Source organism: Pristiophorus japonicus, unplaced genomic scaffold, assembly GCF_044704955.1.
Source record: "Pristiophorus japonicus isolate sPriJap1 unplaced genomic scaffold, sPriJap1.hap1 HAP1_SCAFFOLD_29, whole genome shotgun sequence".
NCBI lineage: Eukaryota > Metazoa > Chordata > Chondrichthyes > Pristiophoridae > Pristiophorus > Pristiophorus japonicus.
The window spans coordinates 5,647,954-5,666,051 of record NW_027252668.1 but is presented as its reverse complement, the minus strand read 5'-3'; the positions used below and the strand labels follow the sequence as shown (position 1 = coordinate 5,666,051).

Sequence of the window (18,098 nt, the reverse complement as noted above, 5' to 3'; positions counted from 1 at the left end):
CGGAAACAGCATGCTATAGACAATGCTGCGGTGAGAGTGACTGCCCTCAAAATCAAGGCAGCGTTTGACTAAGTGTGGCATGAAGGAGCCCTAGTAAAACTGAAGCCAATGGGAATCAGGGGGAAAACTCTCCACTGGCTGGAGTCATACCTAGCACAAAGGAAGATGGTTGTGATGGTTGGAGGTCAATCATCACAGCCCCAGGACATCGCTGCAAGACTTCGTCAGAGCAGTGTCCTAGGCCCAACCATGTTCAGTTGCTTTGTTAATTCTTGGATTCTTTTACTTCAATCTGGTTCAGTAAAATTACTGAGTCGAATACCTCTTGTGCTTTGAACAAAGCAGTCTTTATTACCGGCCAGTAAGACCTATCAGACAGAAGATATACTCTCTGGATAGAGCGTACACACTCCCTACGGATAGGTGAAGTTACATCGTAAAGCGTTAACAGTTATACAGTTTTGAAATCAGATAACAAAATACAAATGGATTGACAGTCTAACTCAGCCACTCATTAGTCAATCTATATGAGATGTTCTTCTTGAAAGCTCAAGTATTGCCTCCAAATGTTTCAATCTAATGGTGTGACTATTTACTGAGACCTTGCAATTCTGCAGATGTATTTCATGTTACAATTATATATTATTGGCAGGATTAGTGACTTGAAACCTTGAGACAGACTGTTAGCTATGCTGATGTTGCACTATTTGCAATCTGACATTCTCCCAGCTATTCTTCCATGGCTTATACATTTTCATATATCCCGTTTACTTTACTGTCCTTAATTCCATATATTCCGTTCAGATATCCACATCCCCCCTTTTATCATTCTATGATAACATTTAGGATCATTCTATGAGTATTGCATTGTTGAGTAGTTCTCTAGTTTGTTGGATCAACAGTCTGAGGATAAGAGGTAAGCCATTTAGGACCGAGATAAGGAGAAACTTCTTCACCCAGAGAGTGGTGAACCTGTGGAATTCTCTACCACAGGAAGTAGTTGAGGCCAATTCACTAAATATATTCAAAAGGGAGTTAGATGAAGTCCTTACTACTCGGGGGATCAAGGGGTATGGCATGAAAGCAGGAAGTGGGTACTGAAGTTTCATGTTCAGCCATGAACTCATTGAATGGCGGTGCAGGCTAGAAGGGCTGAATGGCCTGCTCCTGCACCTATTTTCTATGTTTCTATGTTTCTATAACCCGGGAACCCTTGACCACAAGAGGGTCTGCTAACCTTGTCATTGCTTTACAGCAGAGGTTAAGGCAACCAACAATCAAACAGCAGGTAATTATTATGATGAGAACAATTGCCCCATGTATTAGATAGGATCTCCAAGATCCACCCAGAAACCAATCAAACCTGCTAAGTTCTTTTGCTGGTGTGGATAACTTTTTCACCTCCCTCCTTATGTGATTGGCAAGGTGGGTTATGTTTTCTGAACTATCAGGAATGTAAGTGCAACATTCAGATCCTATCAGGGCACACGTTCCCCCTTTCTCAGCTAACAGGTAATCGAGGGCCATTCGGTTTTGTAATGCTACGGTCCTTATCGCTACCATTTCAGCTGTGATGCCCTCCAGAGCCTCAGCAGTGCGGTTAGCTACCTGTTCCAATATCGTTTCTTTGAATCCACCTAACAGTCTCAGTTAGGGTCAGGGGAACGGTGCGCAAAGGAATTCCCCCTTTGTAATGTATAGGGATATGTGAACACACCCAGCATCTAGTGAAGTGCCCTTTTTCCGCATAAACGTAAGACATATACAAAAAGGTGTTTACATGGAGCTCTCGCCTTTGTCTTCCTTCCCGTGCACCAAAACTGTCATATATCAACACTATTATGCAGACAGTAGCATACAGACACAGTCTCATCTTATAAATAGTCCAATTATTTAGCTGATAAAAAGAGTTCTGTTTTCACGTTTCCCTTCAGGTCTCCGTCAGTGTATTTGGCTGTCTGACAGGTAAGGGTTCAAACTGATCCTCCTTCAACTGCCTTGTTCAGCTATAGGGAGGAGGAGATCTGGAACAGAAACAGGAATTAGACTAACCAGCAAAATTTGTTTAAATGGTGATGAGCTTGCAGTGGTGCAGGTGAACCCAGGCACTTTTCCCCTCAACCTTGGCTGCAGTGGGGGTAGTGAGTGACACCTAAAAAGACCCCTCCTATTGTGGCTCTAATCCCTTCCGAATCCATACTTCCCTGGTGCCACGAGGGACAATTCGGGTAAAACTGGGAGGTCGAGGTGAGCATCTTGAACCTGGTTGTGAACTAGTCGCAGAGCCTGAGTCAGAGAAAGAACATAGGTGGTCATCAGTCTAGCTGAGATCTCATATCTAGGAACAATTTCCCTCATTAACACCTTAACAACAGTCTGAGTCTTATTGTCCAGGTTAGGGTAGGCTTCAATCCATCTGCTAAACACATCTACTATTACTAACACATATCTGTAACACTGAACTTTTTGCAACTCAATGTAGTCCAACTGAAATGTCTCAAAGGGACCTTCGGGTAGGGGCGTTTTACCCCAATCACAGGGGACTCCCTTCCCTGGATTATGTTGCTGGCCAACCAGGCAACGACTACTGATGTTCTGGGTGAGCGCCTGGAGTTTAGGGTGCCACCAAGTAGCCAAAAGTGTGTCACTCGTGGTCCTTGCTCCACAATGAGTAGCAAAATGCAGACATTCTATAACCCATGAGGCCAACTCGTCAGACATGCAAGTCTGTTCCGCGGGAGTGGTCCAGAGTTTAGAAACATTGTCATAAGTACATGCATAATATTTCCACAACAGTTTATCTTTTTCAGGAGCGTCCCCCTGTGCTTTTATAACATCTTGGATGGTTGGCATTGGTTTTTCCGAGGCTAACTTATCCTTCGCAGGATTTTTAGTCTGACTCATAATTTTGGGCACTACCATCTGTTGGTCACGAGAGGCCTGTTTGGCCTCTTGGTCAGGACAACGATTCCCTATATCAACCAGAGAATTTCCGGTAGGTTGGGCGGTACATTTGACAATGGCAATGCGTTTGGGGAACATGAGGGCTTGCAACAAATCAGATACTAGCTGTTTGAGATATCTCATTCCCCTGTGAGGTTAGGAATCCCCTATTTTTCCATAATTGTCCGAAATCATGCGCCACCCCAAAGGCATACCTAGAGTCGGTATAGATATTGACTTTGAGATCTTTGGCCAAGATACAGGCTTGGGTGAGGGCGAATTGTTGAGCAGAATTCCAAGACCTGATTCTCCTGGTTTACTATCTTCTGGATTAATAGAAGTACTTCCGTCAACATACATAAACAATCATGACTGGGTTCTTCCTCATCTTGGGGTGGCTCAGTAAGAATACAGTCTGGATCTTCCATCAACTAAATCTTCCCTGACTGATGTGGCCTCTTAAATTAAAGATAAGCAATCATGACTGGGTTCTTCCTCATCTTGGGGTGGCTCAGTAAGAAAACAGGCCGGATTAATTGCAGTACAGTGCCGAAAAGTCAGTTTAGGATTGCCTGTGATTTCAGTGGGTTCTGTCGGATAGAGGGCCAGTCCACATTGCCCTGCACTGGGATCTCAATTAATGGGAGTATAACCCACTTGGAAGGGGTCCTCTGCCCACACATGATGATCCACATAATCAGGTATGTCCGAGCCAGTATGATGCCGTAGAGTTGTTAATACTTTCTCGGGGTCCCCATTAAATTGGACTGTTCGGCCATGTTTTACGATTTGCACATCCCGGCTGGTAGGGTCAGCCTCATCTATGGCCTTGCGTACCATAACTCCCAAATCTTTAGCATGGTGAGGGGCTAATACTTCACGAGCAATATGCGGTGCCATTGTTAGGGGCTGTTTCCACAGATTCTTATCCACTTCCACAAAATCTGCCTCTCTTTCCAGTCTAGTCACTCTAGCCCTTAATAGAATTCCCTTCACTTCCCCTTCGTGATCCTTATAAAAGTTCTGCAGATCCTGATTCTTTCCACTGGGATCGTATGCTAGGGTCACGTGATAGGGTGCCTGCGGCAGGTCCAGAGACCACCACTGAGGGGTTCTAGTGGTATAATACTGCCGCTTAAGGGTTTCCTGTTTTACAATAATCCCATTATCTCCACACTCCAAATGCAACTGGAATTTGCAAAGGAGGTCTCTAGCCATCAAGTTACAGTCCAGATTGGTTGTGATAACAACTCGATGTTCCACCGATTCTTCCTGGTAACCCATTTTAACCGGTTCTGACACTGGGAATGTCGAGATTTGTCCCAGGAATCCTGAAAGTTCCTGTGTTTCAGTAGAAGCAGTGAGTTTAAGCTTTGATTGTACAGAAGACATGAAGGCTCCCGTATCTATCAAAAAGGGTTGCCACTCATTCAGAATGGGTTCGTCGTCCGGGGAGGATCCCTGCACAATCAAGCTGCGTAGTCAATCGGGGGACAATTGACCAAAGGGGTTGTTCTGGGAGAAGTTAGTGTAAGATCCTCCTCTCCCCCCTTGCCCCCCTCCTCTTCCTCCTCTTCCTTTTCCATGCTGACGGTAGGGGCAATTTTTATTCCAATGTCCTTCCTGCCCACAATTAAAACAGTCAATTCCTCTTACCCAGTCCCGGCCTCTTCCCATACCATGCCGGGGACAATAGGGAGGTTTATTAGCAGGGCTCGGGCCGTTTGGTTGTTTAGTATAACCGTATCCTTGCTTATCCATCCAATCCTGTATGCCACACTACGGTTCTATTGATCCTTCCTCCCGAGATGGCTCTTCCTTTCTAGTCACGTATTTAGTCTTGACCCAGGTTGGGGGCGCACCTCCCCCCTCCCCTTTCTTTTTCTGCCAATAATATCTAACTGCCCTTTCCATCTGTCCGGATAGCGTGAGCAATCAAATAGTTGTTTGAAGATCACAGACATCTATAGAGAGGTGGTCTGCAGCTTGTTGTGCATCAGGGTTTGGCATTGGTCTGACAGGGAATTGGTGTCGGGACTTTGGGATCTTGGAAATCATTTCTAGGCCGGAGGATGTTTCAGAGCTGTCTGACTGCTTGACAGTTCTGCGTCTCGATCGGCGGGGGTGTTTGCTATGTCTTTCACAACTTGGACTGGTAGGTTGACTAGAAGATTTACGGGACTGTTTGTGATGTTGAGATATAGTTCTGCCCTTTCGAGTGTGAGATCTGGTCCTTTCGGCTATATTGCCTGTGAACTGGGGATCCGAATCGCTATCAGAGGATGAGGAGTCAGTTTGGGTTTGTTGCTTTGGTGATATGTGGTTGTTCCTAACTCTTTTTACCGGAGTGTTAGGTGGAGGGTGTTGGGAAGAGGACTGGAGCAAGAGGCCAGGGGGTGCGGGAGGCGCCGTTGGGCGCTGAGTCAGTGGCCACTCATCAATTTCATCATCAGCCTCGGTTAACACAAAGCCAGCCATTTTAACTTGTAGTTGATCAATACCTTTCTCAGAGGTCCCAGAGGATCTCTTAGCAAGTTTCTCGTGCGCACATTCATTCTTTTTTTTTAAAGACGTCTACAGTTTTAACATGTGTTCCCTCTGTCAATGCAAGTCCTAATTTAATAGCATTTGTTTGCCAACTCGATAGAAGTGATGCATCTTTTAATTTCTGACAATAATGTCGCCAGGTTGCAATTAAATTTTTTTATCCCCTTTTCCTCGTCCCCTTCTCCAAATTAATCCCTGTGCTTTTTTTTTTTACCTCTACGCTTCTAGTGTCACTTAGAGGCCACTGCTCATCCCCTAATAATTTGTTCAGGGCTCCTGATAATTTTCTAAAGTCTTCAGCTCTTTCAGGGAATTCCTCACATAGCTTTTGTAGCGGATTATCCGCATCCGTGGTTTTATCTAACTGATTACCCATTTTCACACTGCCCCTCGTATTACTGTGTCGCTACGCGTTCGTGTCGTCATGCAATTTAAACAAACTTAAAAATAGACACAGACTTTACAGAACTAACACGGACTTTAACTAACTCCAAATAACCAAACTTTACTAATGCTAACACTTACCCGCGTCGCCGCACGGTTCGCGTCGCCGCACGATTTCAATACTAAACTACCACGTCGCCTCGCAGTTCACGTCGCCGCGCAATCCGCGTTGCCTCGCAGTTCACGTCGCCGCGCAATCCGCGTCGACCCGTGGCTCGCGTCGCCGCGCGAGTTAAGATACTTTAAACTTTAAAAGATAAACAAGGACTTCTAACACTTACCCGCGTCGCCCGCGTCGCCGCGCGATTTACAAAATAGACAAAGACTTCTAACACTTACCCGCGTCGCCACGCGATTTCAATACTTAAAACTTTACTTAAAACTCTAAACACTTTAAGACTTACAGACTTACTGCCATTAGCACTGACTTTCGCGATTCGCGTTGCTGCGCCTCTGCGTCACCACGCGTCGGCGTCACTGCGCGTTTACGTCACCGCGCGTCTACGTCACTGCGCGTTCGCTTCACTGCGCGTTTACGTCACTGCGCGTTCGCTTCGGCCCTTCTCTCGGCCGCGCGTTCGCGTCGGCCCTACCTTCCGAGTTGCTGCGGGGTTTTTTTTTTTAATTCAATCAGAGCCTAGACGGGCCAAGTGATATACAAGGTCGACGTCGTACCTGAGTTGAACACCTATCCTCTATTTAAATCCCCATTTTATTTCCTGTGAGCCTAATTTTCTAATTTTGATTTCTTATGAGCCTCAATTAATTTCTTTCAGTCTCCAAATTTCCCTATCCTTTCGCGTTACTGCGTAGTTTAAATTCAATCAGTCAATGAAAGCCCTAATTTAATGGAGTTTTTCTGCCAATTGGACAGGAGTGATTTTATATTTTTCATAATTTAAAATCTCAGAACATTTTTTTTCTTTCAGCACCTATTTAGTACGTTACTTTTTTTTATAACTAGAGAGAAGTCTGGCACGTAGGCTGTGGACTGCTTTTCGTTATCTCAATTGTTCCAGCCTCAAGGTCGTGTTATTTAATATAATTTTTTTTTAAATCCTTTTGAATCCATCTCAGTTGTTTTGCTGTGCCTTCTCTGAATGTTTGCTTTCAACAAGTTTTTCTTTTTTTTTAACCACCGGGACCATGTAATTTTTTCTTTTTTAACAAATTTATCCTTTGGGCATTTCCTGGCTCCGCAACTTATCATCCGAATATACGTAATTCAATAAGGTTCACACTCTTAAACTTCCCACATACAGGACAACACTACGAAGGGTTAAAACAAACTTTCATTCTGTTTGAGATAAAACAAACCACAACTCCCCGGCTTTTTTTTTTACAGTAAAAGTCACAGAAGCATTTCTCATTTAAACAGACATTCACAAGAGTCTCTTTTCTTTCCTATTAATTTTTTTTGGATCCATGATTGATCATCTATCCCTATCTAGCTCTAACTATCTTTCCAAGTCGCCGCTTGGTTTGCGTCATCGCGCAATTTCCCTATCTCTATCCCTATTCTAAGTTTGAAAGGTATTCACCAGATTGTCCTGGATCTCGTTCAGACACTACCTGAGAACCAGCGAGTGGCTAAACTTTCCTCAGACTTTTGAAACCGGGGGAAACTGGAGCAGTATTGAAATCATACTCACTCCAGTGGCCATTTTCCCCTCGTCTCGTCCAAGGCTAGTCTGGCTCTTAATTCGCAAGTTTTCGGCAGTCGTCCGTTGAGATCCCACTTCTGACACCAAATGTTAATTCCTGGATTCTTTTACTTCAATCTGGTTCAGTAAAATTACTGAGTCGAATACCTCTTGTGCTTTGAACAAAGCAGTCTTTATTACCGGCCAGTAAGACCTATCAGACAGAAGATATACTCTCTGGATAGAGCGTACACACTCCCTACGGATAGGTGAAGTTACATCGTAAAGCGTTAACAGTTATACAGTTTTGAAATCAGATAACAAAATACAAATGGATTGACAGTCTAACTCAGCCACTCATTAGTCAATCTATATGAGATGTTCTTCTTGAAAGCTCAAGTATTGCCTCCAAATGTTTCAATCTAATGGTGTGACTATTTACTGAGACCTTGCAATTCTGCAGATGTATTTCATGTTACAATTATATATTATTGGCAGGATTAGTGACTTGAAACCTTGAGACAGACTGTTAGCTATGCTGATGTTGCACTATTTGCAATCTGACATTCTCCCAGCTATTCTTCCATGGCTTATACATTTTCATATATCCCGTTTACTTTACTGTCCTTAATTCCATATATTCCGTTCAGATATCCACAGCTTCATCAATGACCTTCCTTCCATCATAAGTGGGGATGTTCGCTGATGACTGCACAGTGTTCAGTTCCATTTGTAACTCCTCAGATAATGGAGCAGTCCATGCCCACATACAGCAAGGCCTGGACAACATTCAGGCTTGGACTGATAAGTAGCAAGTAACATTCGCGCCACACAAGTGCCAGACAATGACAATCTCCAACAAGCGAGAGTCTACCCACCACCCCTTAACATTCAATGGCATGACCATCACCAAATCCCCCACCGTAAACATCCTGGGCGTCACCATTGACTAGAAACTTAACTGGACCAGCCACATAAATACTGTGGCAACAAGAGCAGGTCAGAGGCTGGGTATTCTGCGGCGAGTGTCTCACCTCCTGACTTCCCAAAGCCATTCCATGATCTACAAGGCACAAGTCAGGAGTGTGATGGAATACTCTCCACTTGCCTGGATGAGTGCCGCTCTAACACTCAAGAAACTCAACACCATCCAGGGCAAAGCAGCTCGCTTGATTGGCCCCCCATCCACCACCTTAAACATCCACTCCCTCCACTATCGCCCCCCTCCCAGGTTATAAAATTCCCCGGACCCCCTGTAACACAACACAAGTATTCAGTGGCTGTAAAACGTTTTGGGATTTCCTTAAGCCACAGAAACAGCGATAAAAAACGCAATTCTTTCCATTTCAAATCACATTTATTTTGAAATAAATAGTTATTTGACGATTAATAGTATTACCTGGATTTCCCTCTCTAACTGCACTCGGAACAGGTGAACGGCCTCTCCTCGGTGTGACTGTGTGGATGAATTTCCAGCTCAGACGGGTAATAGAATCCCTTCCCACAGTCCCCACATTCCCACGGTTTCTCCATGGTGTGGGTGTCCTTGTGTCTCTCCAGGTTGGATGATCAGTTGAAGCCTCGTCCACACACAGAACACGTGTGCGGTTTCTCCCCGCTGTGAATGCTGCGATGTTGTGTCAGGTTGTGTAACTGATTAAAGCGCTTTCCACAGGCAGTGCACTGGAACACTTTCACGTGCTTTTCCAGTCACACTGATGATTGGAATCTTTTCTCACAGACAGAACAGACAAACATTTCTTTGGAAGACTTAAGATAGTTAGGTCCTAATGAATCAAGTGATTCTGTCAGATATTGACGTGATGTTTGGTTTGAGTTTCCCATCTGCAAATCCTCACCTTCTAATATCCTGTAAAAGGAGTTTAGAAAACTTATCACGAAGTACAGGATAGGAATTGAGAACAGACAATTCTAGTTTCTATGGAACATTCTTTCTTCTCTTGTTGTCCCAAACATGTGGTCCAATCAAACTAAAAGAAGCCAAAATAAGCAACAACTTTCCAACAAATGCAAAGAGAACCTTCCCAACTAAACCAGAAAGTTGTTCCCAGTGTCCATTCTGCAGCCTGAGGTGCCAACGATCACAGAAGGTATCTAGTGTCCCGGTGGATACCATATGCTCTCCAATCTTCCCTCTTTTGTTTTTGGTGCGAGGTACCTTTCGGAGGCCGTGCGGCCCATTCCGTTCCGCGCAGGCGCAATAGCTTCCGTTAAAGAAGCTGGTCCCGATCTTCGCAAGACTGGCTAGAGAGCTGTGCAGTCACATGGCCGGCAGAGAGCTGTGCAGTCACATGACCAGCAGGGCACTGCGTAGTCACATGACTGGCAGAGCACTGCGCAGTCACATGGCCGGCAGAGCGCTGCGCAGTCACATGGCCGGCAGAGCGCTGTGCAGTCACATGGCCGGCAGAGAGCTGTGCAGTCACATGGCCGGCAGGGCGCTGCGCAGTCACATGACCAGCAGGGCGCTGCGTAGTCACATGACCACACAGCTTATAGCAAATGTTAATGCTCCCTCTCCAGAGCCATCTGGGCACAGATTAGATTGCAAAACAACTTATAATAATATCGTGTCTTTAAGATAGTAAAATGTCCCAAGGCGCATCACAGGAGCGTTATCACACAAAATCTGATATTTGGGCCAATGACCAAAAAGTTTACCAAGGAGGGAGGGCGATTTTGGGAGGGAATTCCAGAGCTTACAGTCTCGGCAGCTGAAGACACAGCCGCTAATGAAGGATTAAAATCAGTGATACTTATGAGGCCAGAGAGGGGCGAGGCCAAGGAGGGATTTGAAAACCAGGATGAGAATTTTAAAATTGAGACATTGCTTAACCGGGAGCCAATGTAGGTCAGTGAGCACAGGGGTGATGGGTGAGTGGGACTTGGTGCGAGTTAGGATACAGCCATTTGGATGAGCTTAAGTTTATGGCAAGTGGAAGATGGGAGGCTGGCCAGGAATGCATTGGAATAGACAAGTCTCTAAGCAACAAAGACATGGATGAGGGCTTCAGCAGCAAATGAGCTGAGGCGGGGGAGGAGTGGGCGATGTTACGGAGGTGGAAATAGGTGGTTTTAATGATGATTCTTGTATATGGTCAGAAGCTCATCGTGGAATCACATATCATGCCTAGGTTGCAATCAGTCTGGTTCAGCCTCAGATAGTTTCCAGGGAGACGGATGGATTTGGTGGCCAGGAACAGAATTTGTGGCGGGAACCAAAGACAATGGCTTCGGTCTTTCCAATATTCAGTTGGAGGAAATGTCTGCTCAACCAGTACTGGAAGTCAGATAAAGATTCTGACAATTTAGAGACTGTGGACGGGTGGAGAGAGGTGGTGGTGAGGCAGAGCTGAGTGTTGTGAGCGTACATGTGGAAACTGATGCTGTGTTTTCAGATATCGCCGAGGGGCAGCATATAGATGAGAAATGGATAGATCCTTGGGGAACACCAGAGCTAACAATGCGGGAGGGGGAAGAGAAGCCATTGCAGGAGATTCTCTGGCAACAATTAGATAAGAATGGAACTAGGCGAGTGCAGTCCCACCCAGCTGGACGACATGGGAGAGGTGTTGGAGGAAGATGGTTTGATCAACCGTGTCTGTTTCGGTCCTGTGGTAGGGGTGGAAAGCTGATAGAGGGAGTCAAACATGAGCACGGATTTGGGAGGCGACAACACGTTCAAGGACTGTGGAAAGGAAAGGTATCACATTCATATCTTCACCAAAAGACTCAGACCAAGGGATGAAATAAGGAGCACACTATAAAAATGTTCAGGTTGCTCACTGTCCTTCTGGATCTGTATCCAGGGAGAACTGATGCATTTCTCGTAACTTGAGGTGAAATGTTCTCATCAAGGTGATGGATGTCAGTGCAGGGGAATGGGTAATTCTGAGCACCTAGTGCCTGACTGAAGCACTCTCCAGTCAGGTACAGCATGTGTTAGATACAGAGTAAAGCTCTCTCTACACTGTCCCATCAAACACTCCCAGGGCAGGTACAGCATGTGTTCGATACAGAGTAAAGCTCTCTTTACACTGTCCCATCAAACACTCCCAGGGCAGGTACAGCATGTGTTAGATACAGAGTAAAGCTCTCTCTACACTGTCCCATCAAACACTCCCAGGGCAGGTACAGCTCAGGGTTAGATACAACAACTTGTACGTATATAGCACCTTTAACTTGGTAAAAGTTCCCAAGGCGTTTCACAGGAGTGTTATGAGAAAAAAATTGACACCGTCACATAAGGAGAAATTAGAGCAGGTGCCCAAAAACTTGGTCAAAGAGGTAGGTTTTAAGGAGCGTCTTATATGAGGAAAAAGAGGTAGCGAGGCAGAGAGGTTTAGGGAGGCAATTCCAGAGCATAGGGCCTAGACAACAGAAGGCACGGCCACCCAATGAATTGAGATGAAGTCAGTGGCTACGGAACGGACTTTGTGGCAGGGACTGGAAACAATGGCTTTGGTCGTCCCAATAGTTAAGTGGAGAAATTTTCTGCTCATCCAGAACTGGATGTCGGACAAGCAGTCTGACAAATTAGAGACCGTGGAGGGGTCGAGAGAAGTGGTGCTGAGGTAGAGCTGGATGTCAGCGGCGAACATGTGGAAACTGACTCCGTGTTTTCGGATGATGTCGCCAAGGGGCAACATGTAGATGAGAAATAGGAGGGGGCCAAGGATAGATTCTTGGGGGACACCAGACGTAATGATGTGGGAGTGGGAAGAGAAGCCATTGCAGGAGATTTGCTGGCTACGATTAGATGGATAAGAATGGAACCAGGCGACTACAGTCCCACACAGCTGGACAATGGTGGAGAGGCGTTGGTGTAGGATTCAGTGGCCATTTGTGTCAAAGGCTGCAGACAAGTCAAGAAGGACGAGGAGGAATAGTTTGCCTTTGTCACAGTCACAAGGGATGTCATTTGTGACTTTGATGAGAACCGTTTCGGTACTATGGCAAGGGCAGAAACCTGATCGGAGGGATTCAAACAAGGAGTTGCTGGAAAGATGGGTACAGATTTGGGAGGAGACAATACGTTCAAGGACTTGAGAGGAAAGGGAGGTTGGAGATGTGGCGGCAGTTTGCAAGCAAAGTGGGGTCGAGTTGTATTTTTGAGGATAGGGGTGATGACGGCAGATTTGAGGGAGAAGGGGACAGTACCTGAGGAGAGGTCAGCTAACAGGGGAGCCAGAAAAGGAAGTTGGGTGGTCAGCAGTTTAGTGGAAATAGGGCCAAGGGAGCAGGAAGTGGGTCTCATAGACAAGGTGAGCACGGAGAGGTCATGAGGGGAGAGCGGAGAGAAACTGGAGAAAGATGCGAGTTCAGGGCTAGGGCAGGGGGAAGCCTCAGAGGAAGTTTGGCCCAGTGGGCTAGGGGAAGGAAGGGAAGAGACAGAGTCGGCTGAATGGATGGTCTCAATATTTGAGACAAACAAGTCCATGAGCTCCTCATATTTGTTGTCGGAGGCGAGGGTGGAGGAGACAGGGGAGAGGGATTTCAGAAAATTATTAGCAGTGGAGAATAGAAGTCGGGGTTTATCTTTGCATTCCAGAATAACTCTGGTATAGTGTACAATTTTGACAGAGGAGAGCAGGACCCGATAATGCTTTATGTGGTCCAGCAAGATCTGGCAGTGAATGGCTAAAGCAGATTTGCCCCATATCCGTTCAAGTCTGTGTCCCTTGGACTTGAGGGAGCAAAGATGGGGGCCGTACCAGGGGAAAGGTCAATATGAGAGAGAGTAAGTGTTTTACTAGAGACTAGGGCATCAAAGGTGGTGGTGAGGGTGTGGTTGAGCAGGTCGGTGGCTGCAGAAATGTCATGGGGAATGAAGGCCAAAGGTTGGACAGTTGGGACTTCATAAGTGCAGTTGTAAGAAAGTTGGGAGAGTTTTTTTCCAGAGGCGGACAGAGATGGAAGTAGAGTTGCGGGGGAGGGAGGGGGATGTGGGTGGAGAGCAATGAGGAAGTGGTCAGAGGTGGCCTTATCTGCAACTGACACGGTGGGAGTAGCAAGGCCACGAGAGATGGCAAGGTCAAGGGGGTGGCCGTGAATATGGGTTGGGGAGTTTACATGGAGGGAGAGATTAAGGGAGGACAGGAGGCTAGTGAAGTCAGGAGAGAGAGCATGATGAATTGAGATGGAGGTTGAAATCACCGAGGATGAGAAGTCATTCGGGCAGAGGTTGAGGGAGGAAAGCAGTGACAATATCTCGGTAATAAATTTCTAACGGTACTTGGGTGGGCGAAGAGAACGAGAATTTTAAAACAGTTTTGAGAGGGGTGGAATAAGGTGAAATGCTCAAAGGAGGAGAAAGTGCCGGTGAAGTAGGGGGACAGACCAAGGTGTGATTTGGTGATGGGAGCCACACCCCACCACAGCGGTCTGAGCAGGACAAGTGGTGGAAGGTATAGCCGGGCGTGGAGGCTTCATTTAAGGTGTCATCACCTTTCAACCAAGTCTCCGTCAGGGCCATGATGTCAATGCAATCATCCACGGTGAGGTCAGAGATGGCGTGAACAGACATTCTTGGAGGGAGATGCGGAGAGGGTCGGTGATGGTTGCCCCACTGCCAGCATCTACTGGGTCAGTGCTGGGTGAGGGAAAGAGGTGAGTTGGACGGGGAGGAGATAGCAAGATTAGCCCTCAGTGGGCCTGCTGGGCGGGAAGGTCGTTGAGAGAGTAGGATGGGACAGTCGGGGTTGCTGCTCGTAAGGAGGCAGCGACGAGTGCCACGATGGGCCCTCCGTAGGATGCCAAGAGAGGCACAGAGGGATGCTGTAGGCTTGTCTAAGAGGGAGTCAATCCTGGGACAGCGGCAGGAGAGTAGGAAGGTCGAACAGTAATGAAGGATGGGTAGGGATTTGGGAGGGCAGAGTATCAGAGAGGAGAGATGGAAGGAGGTATGGCCACAGGAGAGAGCAGTCAGGCAGGGATAGAAAGAAAAGGAAAAGGGGAGAGAAAGTGGAAACGTATTGAATGGCTCGGGTCGGGAGCGACAGCAGAAGTGCAGACGTGAATGACCGGGGAAAAGCTCAGGTTACATCGGCCTGGTTAAATGTAATCATTAATGGGATACATATTTCCTGGTAGCAGGGAATAGGTTGGAAACAATAGTAGGGAGAGCAGGGTCAGAGTCAGAGGTCCCATGGAGGGACAAAGCCGGTGTAAGCAGGATGGGACTGGCACAGAGCATCGACAGACCGCTGTCCATATTCAGAGACAGGTGTAGCAGGCAAGTGAAGTCCAGAAGCTATGTGAAAGGCAGAGAGTTCGAGGATGGAGGTTGTTGCCGTAGGAATGAGAGTCGGTGGCGGTGCAGAAAGATGATGGCGAAATAGCCGCAAGTTGCAGGTCATCGTAGATCAAAGCGACGGAGAAAATGTAAAACTACAAGCCAGCGACCAGCAAAGCTGGAAACCGGTAAAACAAGTCATCGGACAGGAAGTGAAGCAGCAGCTGTTAGCTATCGGCCAACATCGCTGAAAAACCAATAGAACCAGTTCAGCAGACACACGGCCACAGTTTAAATTAAAACAAATGTTTGTTTTGCAGCAGAGATAGAGTCACAGCAGGTAAAGCTTACACTGTAATCTACTGCAGTCCAGTGCAGAAACATAGTGGTGTGATCCAGTGTAGTTCAAAACACAAACATAGTCTAGACGTTCAGAGATGGCCAGGAGATCAGAAACCGATCTGAGAAATGAATTCGGCAGCTGAAGATACTGAAGTGACTGAATAACAGAGCAGAGACACAGCCGCTGAGTCAGAGTGTGGTCAGTAGAGCAGCGGAGTCCTGTTGGCGAGGAATCCAGGTGATGGAATCAAGTTTCAGCAGAGTTCCGGCAGGTGAATGAGCTCAGTGAGAATAAAGACACGCTGGGTCGGGGGGTGGGTAGCTGACTCAGCACGGGCAGCTTTAAACCTGTAGTTTGGGCTGAAATACCATCAGAGCAGGGTATCAAGCAATGGGAGGAAGGAGATTGGGGGAAGAAAGGGCAAAGGATGACCAAGGGTACAGTTGTTGAGAAGAGCACCTCAGTAAGCAGCAGTCAGCCCAGGAGACATCTTGAATCCAATATAAACCCACCCCACAGTCACTGACACCAATCTCCTCCTGTCTGATATAAACCAATCCCTCAGGCCCAGAATGATTAAACTCAGCCCATGACTTGGACTGAACTTGTCTCTATGTTCCCATGCCGAGGGAGGTAAACAGGGCTTTACACTAAATAACGGGGGTGGGGGGAGAGGACGGTCGCAGGGGAGAGCAATCTAGAATGCGAAAGAGAAAAGAAAAGGAAGCAATGCAGGAAAGTGATTGTGGTAAGGATAACCAGATTATGTCAGGAAGGGACAGAGCATACAAACAAAAAAGTGCACTAACAAATTGGGTCCAGATAAGGAAAAATAGTGATAATACAATAGGGCTATAGTACAAAATAATGTTAAGATGTCGAATAATATTAAAAAGACAAATTTAAAAGCATTGAATCTGAATGCACGAAGCATCTGTAATAAGGTAGATGAATTAACAGCACAAATAGATGTAAACGGATACGATATAGTTGTAATTATGGAGACATGGTTGCAGGGTGACCAGGGTTGGTAACAGAATATCCAAGGTTATTCGATATTTAGGAAGGACAGGCAAAAAGGAAGAGGGGGTGGTGTGGTGTTGTTAGTAAAGGATGAAATCAGAGCAAAAGTGAGAAAGGAGATTGGCTCAGAAAATCAAGATGTAGAATCAGTCTGGTTGGAGCTAAGGAGCACCAAGGGGCAGAAAACATTGGTGGGAGTTATCTATAGGCTTCCAAACAGTAGTGATAGTGTAGGGGACGGCATCAAACAGGAAATTAGAGCTGCATGTAGCAAGGGTACTGTAGTAATTGTAGGTGATTTTAACCTACATATAGACTGGCCAAACCAAATTAGTAATAATACTGTGGAAGATGAATTCCTGGAGTGTGTATGAGATGTTTTTCTTTAGTATGTTGAGGAGCCTACTAGGAAACAGGCTATCCTAGATTGGGTGTTGTGTAATGAGAAGGGGTTAATTAACAGTCTTGTTGTGCGGGGTCTTTTAGGGAAAAGTGACCATAACATGATTGAATTCTTTATTATGATGGAAAGTGAAATAGTCCAATCCGAAACTAGGGTCCTAAATCTAAGCAAAGCAAACTACGAAGGTATGAGGAATGAATTGGCTGCGATAGATTGGGAAGATTCATTAAAAGGCATGACGGTGGATAGGCAATGGCTAATATTTAAGAAACGAAAAATGTATGAATTGCAAAAGTTATACATTCCTTTCTGGCGTAAAAACACAAAAGGAAAAGTGGACCAACCATGGCTAACAAAAGGAATTAAGGATAGTATCAGATCTAAAGAGGAGTTATACAAAGTTGCCAGAAAAAGTAGCAAGCCTGAGGATTGGGAGCAGTTTAAAGTTCATCAAAAAAGGACCAAGAGATTGATTAAGAAGGGAAAAATAGAGTATGAGAGTAAACTTGCAAGGAACATAAAAAACGACTGCAAAAGTTTCAAGTACGTAAAAAGAAAAAGATTAGTGAAGATAAATGTAGGTCTTTTACAGACAGAAACGGGAGAATTTGTAATGGGGAACAAGGAAATGGCAAAACAATTACATATATACTTCGGTTGTGTCTTCATGGAAGAGGACACAAATAACATCCAGAAATGCTAGGGAATCAAGGGTCTAGTGAGCAAGAGGAATTAAAGGAAATGATTATTAAGAAGATAGTGCTGGAGAAATTAATGGGACTGAAGGCCGATAAATCCCCAGGGCCTGATGATCTGCATCCCAGAGTACTAAAAGAGGTAGCCATGCAAATAGTGGATGCATTGGTTGTCATCTTTCAAAATTCTACAGATTATGGAACAGTTCCTGCAGATTGGAGGGTGGCAAATGTAACCCTACTATTTTAAAAAGGAGGAAGAGAGAAAACGGTTAGCCTCACATCAGTAATAGGGAAAATGCTAGAGTCTATTATAAAGGATGTGATAACAGCACACTTAGATAATATCAACAGGATTAGACAAAGTCACCATGGATTTATGAAAGGAAAATCATGTTTGACAAAGCTACTGGAGTTTTTTGAGGATTTAACTGATAGAATAGATAAGGGAGAACCAGTGGATGTAGTGTATTTGGATTTTCAGAAGACCTCTGATAAAGTCCCACAGAAGAGGTTAGTGTGCAAAATTAATGCATAGGATTAGGGGCAATGCATTGGCATGGATTGAAAATTGGTTAACTGACACGAAACAGAGATTATGAATAAACGGGTCTTTTTCGGGGTGGCGGGCAGTGACTAGTGGGGTACCACAGGGATCAGTGCTTGGGCCCCAGCTATTCACAATATATATAAATGATTTGGATAAAGGAACAAAATGTATTATTTCCAAGTTTGCTGCCGACACAAAACTAGGTGGGATTGTGAGTTGTAAGGAGGATGCAAAGACGCTGCAAGGCGATTT

General features: G+C 45.5%; 1 protein-coding gene and 1 long non-coding RNA gene across 2 annotated transcripts in view; one reads left to right on the top strand and one right to left on the bottom strand.

The window, feature by feature from the left end:
- LOC139248274 (zinc finger protein 664-like) overlaps positions 1-18,098 on the top strand; it is a 127,272-nt gene that overhangs the window by 25,359 nt on the left and 83,815 nt on the right. The window lies entirely within an intron of this gene.
- On the bottom strand, positions 326-8,227 carry LOC139248285 (uncharacterized). The gene is made up of 2 exons (XR_011591039.1): positions 7,587-8,227; positions 326-2,024 (listed from the first exon to the last, which is right to left on the bottom strand). It is a non-coding gene; the product is annotated as an uncharacterized lncRNA (long non-coding RNA).